Source organism: Phoca vitulina, unplaced genomic scaffold (genome assembly GCF_004348235.1).
Source record: "Phoca vitulina isolate PV1807 unplaced genomic scaffold, GSC_HSeal_1.0 scaffold4, whole genome shotgun sequence".
In the NCBI taxonomy this organism is placed as follows: domain Eukaryota; kingdom Metazoa; phylum Chordata; class Mammalia; order Carnivora; family Phocidae; genus Phoca; species Phoca vitulina.
This window is the reverse complement of record NW_022589707.1, coordinates 72313227-72327577: the sequence shown is the minus strand read 5'-3', so window position 1 is coordinate 72327577 and position 14351 is coordinate 72313227. Positions and strand designations below refer to the sequence as shown.

The 14351-nt window shown below is 35.1% G+C and overlaps 1 protein-coding gene across 3 annotated transcripts in view; it reads right to left on the bottom strand.

Moving 5' to 3' along the window:
* Nucleotides 1–14351, bottom strand: part of PCLO (piccolo presynaptic cytomatrix protein) — a 395644-nt gene that overhangs the window by 27903 nt on the left and 353390 nt on the right. The gene's annotated exons all lie outside the window — the stretch shown is intronic.

Sequence of the window (14351 nt, the reverse complement as noted above, 5' to 3'; positions counted from 1 at the left end):
CTTGATTTATATTTCAGTCTCTCTGAATCTTGATCTCGATTCAAAAAATATTTGCTGGGTGGGTATTTTGTGCAAGTCTCTGTGCCAGACACTGGAATATCATAAATATTATCATACCTAATTTAGAGAGTTGTTGCAAGAATTGAGACCACCAAATTTTTAAAGATATCAGCAGAGTGCTTAGCAAGCAAATGGCAGTGTGATGTTGTGGTTCTTGTTGTTGAGGAGGATCTGTTGATTTTTTTGAAAAGATCAAGTAGAACATATCTATGTATGTTATATGTGTAACATATATAGATACAGAATATATATATATCTAGATAGAGATGTATGTAGCTATATAGATATATCAGCAATCATGTCATAATAAAATATGTAAGATAAAGCTCTGCTATAGCTTCTTAGCATTCCATAACATGAATGACAGTTTCTGGACTTCAGAGGGCAATGTAAATTACAGAATTCACAATGGTGTGCTATTTTGTGGGCAAGTAAGCATTTGCTTTCGATAACAGTCTAAAATTGCATCAGCTTGGTGCAGGAAAATACCGAAGTGCAAAAGAAGACTAGATAGCAATTCTTCTTTAAAATAAAAGAACTAAACAGGTGAACGCTTTTTTTCCTATAATTTTTATTGTTGCAAAGCAAATAGGATGTATTGATTATTTTAGACGTTTAAAAAGAAGCAGTGTGTACTTTCCTCAGAGTATATTATCTCAGGTCTGTGTTACTTCCTTATCTGTAAAATTGGTTCCTTCAGGGAAAGTGTTATTTGGTTGAGCGAGGACTTCTTCTGTGAAATGTGCTTGTCTTTTTTCGGAGGGAGGAGGGAAGTTAGTTCTCCTTTTTACTTAAATATAAGAGGTTTTTTTTTCCCTATAGAATATTATGTAAATTTTCAAATGACTTTCTGGATAAAGCAAATAAGAATGTTTCAATCAGAGAAAATATCTAATAATCTGAATGGTAGAAAACAAATTATCTTCAATGAATTCTAGCATTTTCCAAAATTCTGAAATTTTTTTGCTGAGTATTTATAAAATTCGTTTTAACTTTTGAGTGACGTGGAAAAAAATGTTAAAACAACTTGATAGTTTGAATTCCACAGCCTTTTCTTCTCCAGAGATTTTGTATTTTATTGTTATCAAAGTCAGGTTTCTTAAGTGAAAAAGCTTTGTGTAACAGAATATCTTTGACGAATGAGTGTGTTAAAGACAGCACTTAACTGCAATAACTATTACTAAAGAGTTTTAAGAGAATGACTATTCACAGTCATTCGTAGGAAGTTATTAACTGCAAATAATGGTACTTTTTTCTTGTACTTGTTAATACTATTTGATCGCTAGCTCTAATTTTTTATTCTCTTATATATCAAAAGGTTGAATCATTATACATTTTATGCCTTCTTTTTCAAAAATCAATTCTCCCATGTCCCAATCCTTCATTTTACCCAACCCTTGAAAAAAATCGCCAAGAAAAACCTACTGTCAACTATTTTTCTGTTTCTTTGATTCTTTCTATACTAGTTTCTTAAAATAATATTGTATTGCCCTTATAATTTATTGATGTTTTATTTTGGTGGATGAAGATTTAGCCTTCTTCATCCTTGCAACATAGTTATGTTGCAATCCTGATTATACTAATATTTGGTATTTACACTGACGTGACCAACATTGTTCATGTCTGAGACCATTTGGGTATTACACGGAGTTCTTTACCTAAATTTTTTTGTTTTCCCTCAAAATTGTTAAACTATTTTTGTTTTATAGTTTGCTTAGCTTTCTGTGTACCTGCCCCTAATTGTTTGTAAAATATCCAAGAGTACTAAAATCCCTCTCAAAACCGTTTTTCACTTGGTCAGACACATCATGATTTCTGTCAATTTCTCTTTTCCCCTCCTGCACTAACACCCCACTCATCCAGATAGGTAGCATAAGTAAAATTTTTGAGACCTAGTCTTCTCCAAAATGATTTTACTCAACCCTTATAATTGATGGATAGCTTGTGGATAGAATTTTAGTTACAACCCCTTCCACTTGGAATTTCAGGGGCATTACCCATTTTTCTCTATTCTTTTAAATGTCTCTTGCTATTGAGAAATTAAATGGATTCTTGTCCTTCCTCTGTGTATACAATGTATTTTAATTAATTGTCTCTAGAAATATTTGGAATCTTCTTTATAGCTCTAGTTTTCTGAACTATTATGATGTTGTTCCAGCTGTAAGTCTCTTTCATTCTTTGTCTTTCCAATGATGAGATTTATTTTCTTTGATTTGGGGGAACAATGGGCTAATTTTTGAATAATATTTCTCTCCATTCTTACTATTTTTCATGGAATTACTATTAGCTAGAATTGGCTTTATCATTTAATTTTCTTGTTTTAACAAGTTAATTGATAATTTCCCTCCAGTGAGATGCCAGTTTCACTGAAATGCCTATTTCATAACTTCTGACCATTTTTTTTCTCTCTGTAATTGAGCAAAATATGAGAGACCTTTAAGGAGACATTTATTTAGGATAATAATCATTTGGTGATCATATATACATTTTTTTTAGACTGTTCATTATTTGCTTGTTGCTTTTGCTTTTGGTTCTTTTAACATATAAATTTTATTATTTTTCCTGCAGCAAAACATCTATTATTACTTTGATGGTTTATGGATTTCTTTTAATGCTTAGAAAGCTACCCTGCAAATGCCACCAAGGTTATACAAATAGTCTCCTAAATTTCTTCAAATATTCATATTATTTTTAACTTTATCTCCTTAATCGAATTTACAATTACTGGCTGTATGGTATAATCCAGTAGACTAATTTTCTTTTCTTACAGAAGAAAATTATGACATAACTATTTGCAAAATAAACTTTTTCTACTAAATAAAAATGTCCATTTCATTTAAAATTTACAGTCATATTATCATATATACATTATGTTATTTCATTTGTGTACACGTCTGTTTTGTTAATACAATACTGTTTTGAGTACAGTAATTTTATGGAAATTTTAAGTGTCTCATAAAATGAGATTTAAATTTTTTTTTGGTCAACCACATAATGCCTCTAATGTCATTGATATTGATATAGTTAGTTGGCCATACACATTGACATAATTGAGTGCTTTCCTTTCCAATTATTGCAGACCATCTTATAAATTTAAAATAGTTTTTCATGAAGTAGTTCTGTATCAATATTAAGATAAAAAATATTAGAAAGTACAAGGGGCTAGAGTCAGATGACAGTAGATTATGTATCTGTAAATTTTAACCCAGACTGTTTAATTAGTTGCTATAGGACTCTGAGTGAATGGTTGCATTGCTCTGAGTCTCTGTTTCCGTAACTATAAAGTTGAAATAATTATTTCCTGTCTATATTCCTGATTGTTTTGTGACAAATGAACCAGATAATGTAAATGCATTTAGAACAAAATAAATACTAAATATCTATAATATATACACATCCTTGTTATTATTTTCTACATCTATGGTAAGAGAATGCTCTTGGTTTATATTCATTCAGTACCTTCTGCTACACTGTAATGTCCTTATCGTGATTTAAGAGCTGCTCTCTGATAAATAAATCAGAGCACTAACTCCCAATGCAAGCATTTCAGGGACTTCTAGGCAAAAAGAAAAAAAAAGACATTTAAAAAAAATATTAAAAATTGCCATTGAAGATATTAATTTCTGAAAGTCTAAAATATTCTGGGCTTTAAGTTTGTCAATTGCCGGTTCTTTGATGTGTACTAAGGCTAAGAAATATCCAAGGTATCTTCCAGAAATTTATTGAACCTTTAGTGGTCCATCAATAACCTCCAGAGATGAATCTGGCTCAGAGTAAAGACCTAGAATGTTTTTTTATATTTCAATATTAGGCTACTTTTTAGTAGACACCTTCAATTTTACATTCCCAGTGAGTACTACAAGTCCAGAGATAAGTTTCACTGATTTTAAACCCAGGCAGTTTAGGGAAATATGCTACAGTCTAGAGAAGTCATCCTCAAGAGAGGGGAGGCATTCCTAAACAAGAGATTACATCAGAATTATTTGGGGGAAGAAGAGTAGCTTGAAATACTGTAGTAACAGTATTTGGAAACAAACTGCAAAACGTAGGACCCTAAAAATATCTTTTTAGGATACTTTTGGAATGCCAAAGGTTGAAAAAAAAAGATCATTTTAGAGAACATGTGTTTAAAAGGCTTGGGAATCATTACTGGGTATTTACCCCAAAGATACAAATATAGGGATCCGAAGGGGTATGTGCACCCCGATGTTTATAGCAGCAATGTCCACAATAGCCAAACTGTGGAAAGAGCCAAGATGTCCATCAACAGATGAATGGATAAAGAAGAGGTTGTAGAGGGGCGCCTGAGTGGCTCAGTTGGTTAAGCGGCTGCCTTTGGCTCAGGTCATGATCCCAGAGTCCTGGGATCGAGTCCCATGTCAGGCTCCCCGCTCAGCGAGGAACCTGCTTCTCCCTCTGTCTCCTGGCTTGTGCTCTCACTTTCTCTCTGTCAAATAAATAAATAAATAAAATATTAAAAAAAAAAAAAAAGAGGTTGTATATATATATACAATGGAATATTATGCAGCCATCAAAAGGAATGAGATCTTGCCATTTGCAACGACGTGGATGGAACTGGAGGGTATTATGCTGAGCGAAATAAGTCAATCAGAGAAAGACGTGTATCATATGACCTCACTGATATGAGGAATTCTTAATCTCAGGAAACAAACTGAGGGTTGCTGGAGTGGTGGGGGGTGGGAAGGTTGGGGTGGCTGAGTGATAGACATTGGGGAGGGTATGTGCTATGGTGAGCGCTGTGAATTGTGTAAGACTGTTGAATCACAGATCTGTACCTCTGAAACAAATAATACATTATATGTTAAAAAAAAAAAAGGAAGAAGAAGATAGCAGGAAGGGAAGAATGAAGGGAGGGAAATCAGAGGGGGAGACGAACCATGAGAGACTATGGACTCTGAAAAACAAACTGAGGGTTCTAGAGGGGAGGGGGTGGAGGGATGGGTTAGCCCAGTGATGGGTTTTAAGGAGGGCACGTATTGCATGGAGCACTGGGTGTTATATGCAAACAATGAATCATGGAACACTACATCAAAAACTAATGATGTAATGTATGGTGATTAACATAACATAATAATAAAAAAGTTTTTAAAAAAAAGGCTTGGGAAGAATTAGGCCAGCAGTAATCACTTACATGATACAGGTGATGATCAGAACAACGATAACCAGCATTTACTGACTATGAGTCACTACAGTGCCAGGCACATTACACTCCTTATTTTCATCACTCCCTGCAACACACTGGTCAGGTAGGTACTACTGTTATTCTGACTTTTGTAGATTAGGTACCAGAGACTTCGAGAATTTCAGTAACTTGCCTAATACCATGCATATAAAAATTAGCATATCCAAATTGGCGTATAAAAATCTACCATGTCAATGGATAAGAAAATATTATATGTACTGATGTCAATTACCTCAAAATTACATTAGAGTTTTAATATAATTTCAATGAAAATTTAGTGGAATTTCCTCTGCTTCTCAACAAAGAGAGATTTAAAGTTCTTTTTAAAAAATAAAAAAATAAATGGGTAAAAACAGTCCAATTTAAAAAACTGAAAATAAAATTAGGATAATTGTGTAAGTGTGCAGATACAGATAGACAGATATGTCAATAAAATATTCCAGAAAGCCCATTACCAGACATAAATGTGCTTGAAAATTTTGAGTATGAAAGATGTGGCATCTCATATCAGTGAGGAAAAGAAAGCTTATTCAACAAATGGTTCCAGGAAAATTGATTTGCTGTTATCTCATGACATGGAATAAAAGAAATTGACTTAGATAATTAGATATTACATTTCACACCACAAAAGAACTAGATAAAAATAGAAATCATTATGTACCTAATATCCTCAACTGGGTAAAGAATACCTAAACAAATAATTAAAGAAGAAATGATACACAGAATTATTTATAAATGTGACCCTGTGAATATTTGTATTTAAATTCATGAGCAAGAGTCAGGGATTGAAATTGGCATTTTAGGGGCACCTGGGTAGTGCAGTTGTTTAAGTGTCCGACCCTTGGTTTCAGCTCAGGTCACGATCTCAGGGTCATGTTTTGACTTTGCCCCTAAAAGCACTAAAATCCTCTGGCTTTCAATTTCTCTGTATACGACTTGCAGGGGTGGGTGGGGGGAGGAGCCTAGTATATACTGTTACTGAGATTTTTCTTTTTCTGGTGGATGGAGCTTAAGAGAGATAATGTTAGATGCTCCCTAAATATTACTACATTATGACTCTGAATCTAGATCCAAATTGAGACCTGTATCCTGAACTCTAGAGTCATAGTCCAACTACATAATATGTATTGTTTCTACTTGGATTTCACATATATACAGTCACCCTTGAACAACACAGGTTTGAATTGCACAGGTCCACTTAGATGTGGATTTCTTTTATAAATAGAGTACAGCATTGTAAATATTTTCCTTACGATTTTCTTTATATTTTCTTTGCTTCAACTTACTTCATTTTAAGAATATGGTATATAATATATATAACATACAAAATACGTGTTAATTGACTGTTTACGTCATCAGTAAGGCTTCCGGTCAATAGTAGGCTATGAGTTGTTAAGTTTTGGGGGAGTAAAAGTTACACACGGATTTTCAACAGTGCAGGGAGTCCACACGCCTAACCCCTACGTTGCTCAAGGATCAACCATACTTCAATCCCCAAAAAGTCCTAAAAGATGATTTGAGGGGCGCCTGGGTACTTCAGTTGGTTAAGCGTCTGCCTTCGCTCAGGTCCTGATCCCAGGGTCCTGGGATCGAGCCCCGCGTTGGGCTCCCTGCTCAGGGGGAAGCCTGCTTCTCCCGTTCCTCCCTGCTCATGCTCTCTCTCACTATCTCTGTCACTATCTCTGTCTCTCTCTCTCTCTCAAATAAATAAATAAAATACTTTTTTTTTAAAGATTTATTTATTTATTTATTTGAAAGAGAGAGAATGAGAGAGAGAGAGAGAGAGCACATGAGAGGGGGGAGGGTCAGAGGGAGAAGCAGACTCCCTGCCGAGCAGGGAGCCCGATGCGGGACTCGATCCCAGGACTCCAGGATCGTGACCTGAGCCGAAGGCAGTCGCTTAACCAACTGAGCCACCCAGGCGCTCAATAAATAAAATACTTTAAAAAAAGATGATTTGAATGTAAAAGGAGGTCTACCTTTTTCTTCCACAGAAAGATTCAATATTGTACGTGTTGATACTGTCTAAATTTCTCACTAACATTTAATACTTCCCAGTGTTCACAGAAGCATGAACTTCCCTATCCAACCTAACTGTGTACAAATTTCCAGTTTCTCTGCTCTCCATTCACACCCTTTGCTACAGTTTCACTGAATTGCTTTCCCCCTTACATATCTTGTATCCTTTCTTCCATTTGCATCTTTCTTCACTGTGTTCCCGCAGCCGGGAATTTGCCTCTCTCATTGCAACCTATTTAGATCTGGTCCATCTTTCAAAGCACCTGTAACCTCTTCCACAGAATCATGCCCCCCGACTCCCACGGATTTAGCAACGCTTTCCAATGCCCAAATCCTAAAGCACATAATTTGCTCTCGAATTTATGAATCATTATCACAATTCTTCTTTGCATTATACTTATTAAAGGTAATAAAATATTTAACAGCAGGTATGGCAGTCTCCAGCCACTATGAATGCTTTGGCTCTACCCATTGACTGAGTATGCGCGCTTGCTCGCCGGTCGATTATGAGATAGAACATCCTAGATCATAAGCCCTCTCGGATCAGCATATGTATTGAATTGATCTCTGTAGCATCCAAATTTTGAACACAATGTCTTGCACATAATAGATATACTATTTAGCTCTGATCAACTATAGATATACAAAAACAAAGGATATGTATTAGCAAACTCAGGGCAAGAAGCTCACAGAAAAGCAAACATATTCAATCCACTGAAAACAGTTTTATAATATAATGTGCATATGTTGGTCAATTTTTAAGCACAATTTGTGTATGGTAAATAATCAGATGATACAGAATAATCCACTAACCACATTTCCCTTGATCACATCCTGACTTCAGAATTGAGATAAAAATCAAATAACATCACATTTTCTTAATGATTTTAACAAAACATCTACAACGATAAATATATTGTAAATAAATCTTGTCCATCATCATCTTCAATAAAAGTGAACTTAAATAAAGATAACTTTTTATTTAAAAATTAAGTCCTTGAGTAAGAGATACAAACTTCTAGTTATAAAATAAATAAGTCACAGCGATGAAAAGTACAGCATTAGGGAATATAGTTACTAATAGTGTAAGAACATTATTTGATATAGGCAGTGACTACACATGATGGTGAGCGCTGAGTAATGTATAGAATTGTCAAATCATGGTGATGTACACTTGAAACTGACATAACAATGAATGTCAACTATACTTCAATAATAAGATTAATTAACTCCTTGAAAGATTATTCGTGACATCAGTAAAATGAACAGAATCAGAAAATTCCAGAATAATAAAAGAAGTGATATACAAAAGCCAAAAAAAAAAGACATTTCATATTTAATTTGAAATTTCCTTAGTCTAATTAGAAAGAGAGCCTGAAGAAATGGAAATAAATGTCTAGTGGGTGAATTGAATTTTTCTTCAGGATCAAGATTATAACTATTATCTGAGTTGGGGGAACTCTACTAGGAGCTCAGAAGGGCAAGGACTAAGTCACATTCCACACTGCAGCCCAGGGCTTATCCCAGTGCTGGTCACAACAGATACTCCATAAGTATTTGCTGAGAACCTCTGGGATGCCCTTATAACAGCTGTTATTATGTTCTAACTGAGGGCTTTTCAGAGTGTGTTGTATTTCCCTTTTTGCGGGCTAATATTTAAACAACCCAGTTGGTCATGGAAAGAGGGAAAATTAAATGAATATTAAAAAAAAAGAAAATGGAAAAAGTCTTTAAAAAAAATGTTTCTCAGAACAGGATAACAAGATAGAGACTCCAACCCTGAGGCCTCGATTTTTATTGGTTTAATGCAGGAAGTCATTACTGTTCTGCACTTGTTTCATGGACTTTGTAAAACATGTTCATTCACCTTAAAGGCACTCATACTAATCACCACTGGAGCTATGTAAAGAATATATATGTGTATACAACAGACTTGGGGTGCCAGTTAAAATGAGATTGTTGCGGTCATCATAGACTTTCATTATTTCTACATAAATTGTTATGCTTTTTCAACAGCAACCAAAAAAACCCCACTTTCAGTAAGATGTTGAATCGAATCTTGTTCTCTGTCCTACCCCTTGGCCCCCCCCCTCCTTGGGTTAGCATTATTGGTGATGTGCTTTCACAGACTCAATTATTTGAAAACATTTGTGGGTTGAGTTGAGCATATTTCTATAATGGTAGAGGTTTATTTGTTCTGGCCCATTGAAAATGGAAACTGAGTGATTAAATTAAGGCTTCTAAAGATACTTAAGAAAATAAATGATGTATTAGGGTCATTTGTTTTTTAAATACATGCAGCCAGGCAAATTAAACCTCACGCAAAGTGTGATTCTTAATGCCTGCTGCTAAAGCTTGTGAACCCCTGGTTTAGGAGAATAAATGTGTGAAGCCAGGCACTCTATGTAATATACATGGATGCCCACCAACAAACAATAACACTCTTAAATATATCTAATTAAAACAATGTAGGAAAGAGCCGGATCATCTATTAAGGGTATTAGAGGGTTTTAATGTAAATTGGGAAAACACTTGTCATTACAGTTGGGAAGGCTAATTGATTTGATCTAAATTTTTAAGAGGAGTGGTCTTGTATATCTCTTCCGAATAGGGCATGATATTTTGTCAGTCTTGACTAATATCACTCTTGGATGAAATCCAAATGGCCCTCTTTTATATTCACTTGTATTTATTTTATTTATTTTTAAAAAAGATTTTATTTACTTATTTTTTTGAGAGAGAGCTAGAAAGAGCAGGAGCCGGGGGTGGAGTCAGGTGGGGTGGGGTGGGGTGGGTGTCTGGGGAAGGACAAGCAGACTTCCTGCTAAGCAGGGAGCCTGATGTGGGGCTCCATCCCAGGACCCCGGGATCATGTCCTGAGCTGAAGTCATACGCTGAACCGACTGAGCCACCTGGGTGCCCTTATATTAACTTTTAATTTAATTACAGCTACAATGTAAGGGATGTTAATCATGTGTCAAACACCGTGTTTATTTGCACTTTACGTTGTGCACTTATTTAAATTGTGAAAGTTCAACCAGTCATTAGCAGAGACAGTCCACAGGAGTACTACCATTTTTTTACTACAACTTAGGTTGGAACTCTAGAACCTTTGATTGATCTCATATTCTGATCCACTGAGCATGAGATTAATCAGCATGAGATTAAAATTTATGAGAAACTGCGATAGGGAAGATGCAACATTATTGGAGAAAATGACTAAGTTGAAAATGATTTTTTAAAAAATCAGAATGCAGAATAAATAGATTTACTCAGTAAGTAGAACAAGGACATGACTAGCATTAAAAAAATATCTATAACATGCTCCACATAAAATTTCAACCCCATAAAACATGACTTTTTGTATTCTGTACACTGTAATTCCAAAACAAGAATAAAAATGTTGTAAAAACAAACTGTCCAAAGGTGATTACTTAAAATCTATGATATACTCTGATTTAAAGTATGCATATCTATGTAGATCAGTTTTCCTTAGAGTGGACCAAGGTGTGCATAAAACAAAGTGCTTAAATGGGTAATATGAAAGACTCAAGGGGTAGTAGAACACTCAAGAAAATCTTACTAAGTGACAATTTTTCTGGTGTCCTGATGAAGAATTTAAAGGAGAAAAAAATCCAGTCAAGAAACTAAATATAGGTCTAAAACTAAACTGAACTAACTCTGTTTTGTTTGTTTGTTTGTTTGTTGTTCTCCCACAAATTGGCTATATATGTTGACTGACAACAAAAGGAAGTGAAAGCAATCCTCTGGATCGCTCAAAATAAAATGTATATCATAAATATACCTGAATTACAGCACAGAGTTGATTCTGTATTTCTATGGGGACAAAGCAAAATCTTGTACATTTTCTTCTTATCTGCGTAGAGTAATTAAATTCCTGTATAGTTTAATAATTTTCTCCCCACTCTCTACGTATTTTTTTTTTAAAGAGTTATTTATTTTGAGAGAGAGAGCATGCGCATGGGGTGGGGGGAGGGGCAGAGGGATAGAGAGAATCTCAAGCAGACTCCCCACTGAACGTGGAACCTGACATAGGGCTCGATTTCATGACCCTGAGTTCATGACTTGAGTGGAAACCAAGAGTCAGACCCTTAACTGAATGAGCCACCCAGGCGCCCTTCTATGTATTCTTTTAAATTTAAAATTGTTTGTAAGGTTAAATACTTATTACAGATTTCTTCTCCATATTATTAGCAATCTCTTATATATCTCTTATAGTTGGACATTTTCATGCCCAACTTCATATAGATATGTAAATTATAAATTTGCTTATTGTCCAAATTTCAGAAGTAGCTCAGTCAAAAATAATCTATCCAAAATATTGTTACTAAAAGGGCACATAACTATAAATGACTCACATTAGATTATGTATTCCATCTTATCCCCATCCTCAACCTCCAGCCCTCTGCTCAATAACTAATCTGAGATTAACTATTGATGAGTCAGTTCACTAAAATATAAATATATTGACTCATAAGTTTAAGTAAAATATAAAATAGCTTATGATTGGCTCCTTCTTGTGGGACTGATGGGAAAGAAGAAAGCAGTATTAGGATGAACAATTTTTATTCATTGACAGTTATTAACATTTATAATAAAATAATTTATAAACTTTAAAATTAAAAGTAAAATTAAGTAATTCAACTTTGAAAAAAGTACATATGAATTGCTTCTCTAATTACCTGAATTCTAAAGTCATATGAAAATCAGTGGGCATTATTTTCATATATTATTATATCATTTATTCATTCACTCAACAAACGTTCTTCTTTTTTTAAACCAAAAACATGAAAAGCTTTATGTATTCAAAGGAAATGATTTAAAAACCATGAGAGAAATTACAAGAGAAAATAATCAATGGAACATTGTACTGTGCTTTTTTTTTATGTTACGTTAATCACCATACATTACATCATTAGTTTTTGATGTAGTGTTCCATGATTCATTGTTTGCGTATAACACCCAGTGCTCCATGCAGTACGTGCCCTCTTTAATACCCATCACCAGGCTAACCCATCCGCCCACCCCCTCCCCTCTAGAACCCTCAGTTTGTTTCTCAGAGTCCATAGTCTCTCATGGTTCGTCTCCCCATCCGATTTCTGCCCCCCCCCACCCCCGTGCTCTTGCTGCTTGAAAAGATCTGATTCAATATTAACCAAAGTCCCTGATGGATGGCATATAGAAGTTCAACAAACATTCTGGAAGCGACTCTATGGGTAAGGCTTTCTGCTAAGTGCTGGGCTACCAGGATGACTAAACCATAGCTCTAGTCTAAATGTTCAACTTAATGGAGGAGACAGGCATAAAAACAGGTAAATTCAAGTCAAAGAACAATGATAACAAAATATGCAAATTGTGGTGCAGAGAGGAGCAGACAGGAGCAGATCTGGTTAGTGGTAGAAGAGCATAGGAGGAGAAGGAGGCAAAATCTGAAAGAGGGTGAATTAAGTTCAGGACATATGTAATCTGATTCATCTATGGGATCTCGAGGCAAAATGTAGCACTGGCCCTACACCTCTGGGCTCTTAGGTTCGTTCTCCGGCTTCCCTCTGCTCTCCTATCAGGGTAGCTGTCCCCTTGGCTGCTTCCCAGGCTTCCCTGGCAGTTGGCTTCCAGCGGGATTGATCAGGCATTGGCAGAGATTGGAGAATGGGAAGAAGGAAGTAACCAGGATATTTCTCCCCATCCTCGTCTATCTCCAGATGTATTTCTAGCATTTATTGTTTCTCTTCCTTGTCTCCTGCTCCCCGCAATTCAGGCTTGCCCTGGTTTCAGCTTTCAGGACAGTCACTTCCTTCTGCCACCTCACAAGTTCTGCTATTTCACTGCCACCTGCTCAGTTTCTCAGGGATACCATGAGTATATAATCATTGCCAGCCATCAGCTTCCTCTATTTTAAATATTCAGAGTGGTTTCCATTTTCTTGGTTGGATGCCTGGCAGACATGAACTATTGGAGGCTGAATTCCAGGGACTTTGGAGGGTAAATTTGGAACTAATCAACATACAGATGAGAATTGCTGAGTTTATGCAGAGAGAGAGTTTGTAAAATGGTTGGTAGATTGAGGGTGGAACCCTGGGGAAAAAGGCAGCAGATAAAGAAAACACAGTCTTTGAATGAATCTAAAGAAAAACTTTTAGTTGAATCAGAAAAATGTGGTATCTACTAATCCACAAGGAACCTTGGCATCATTAGCATCCAGCATTTGCCAGATGAGGTTTCTGAAGACAGATCAGGTCACCAGTTAGGTAACAGGACCAGATTTGAAATCCAAATCTGGGTTTCCTATTTCTTCATCTAGTGTCTTTGTGATACTGTGCCATTAATCATTCTTTTTCATAGCAGGTGATTTGGCATCATTTGCTTGGGTTCAAGTTACTTGCTCTTATCTTGTGTGATATTTGCACCTCGGTTTCTTCTCATGTAAAACTGGTATATGGTATTATTTACCTTTATAGGTAATTTTAAGAATTAAATGAGATAATACATGAAAAGTACTTAGAATAGTATAAAGTAATTAAGATAGTTGAAATTACTGAGAGGTTGTGCAATCCAAGGGGGATAACAGTGCTGTCAGATCTTATCACAATATTATGAAAGATAAGCTAGTCATTGCGCACCTTACAGATACTGAATATGTGTCTGCTGAAGTTAAAGATTTTCTTGCATTTTGTAATACATTTACCATTTGTTTAACAAAACCAAATTTAAGTTCAAACTGGGTTTTCACTTTAGAAGTTACTTTAGTCATTTTTTTCCTATAAAATGATTTTTATACCATTAGTTTCTTCTGAGCTCCATACATTTAAGATTTTCCATTTTAAGTGATGTTTCATGATTTATTTTCTATTTGCATGGTATTTTAACAAAAATTTTTAAAAATCTCAACAAAATATTTGTTTTTTACTGAGAAAGTCTTCTGATTCTCTCTCCTGTCATCCTTCTCACTCTTCTTTCTTGTTTAACTTTTTAGTACCCCTAAGTACTTAAATGTTAAATATAAACCAAGAAATTGGGAAATTGTTAAATGAAATTACAAAATAATTCT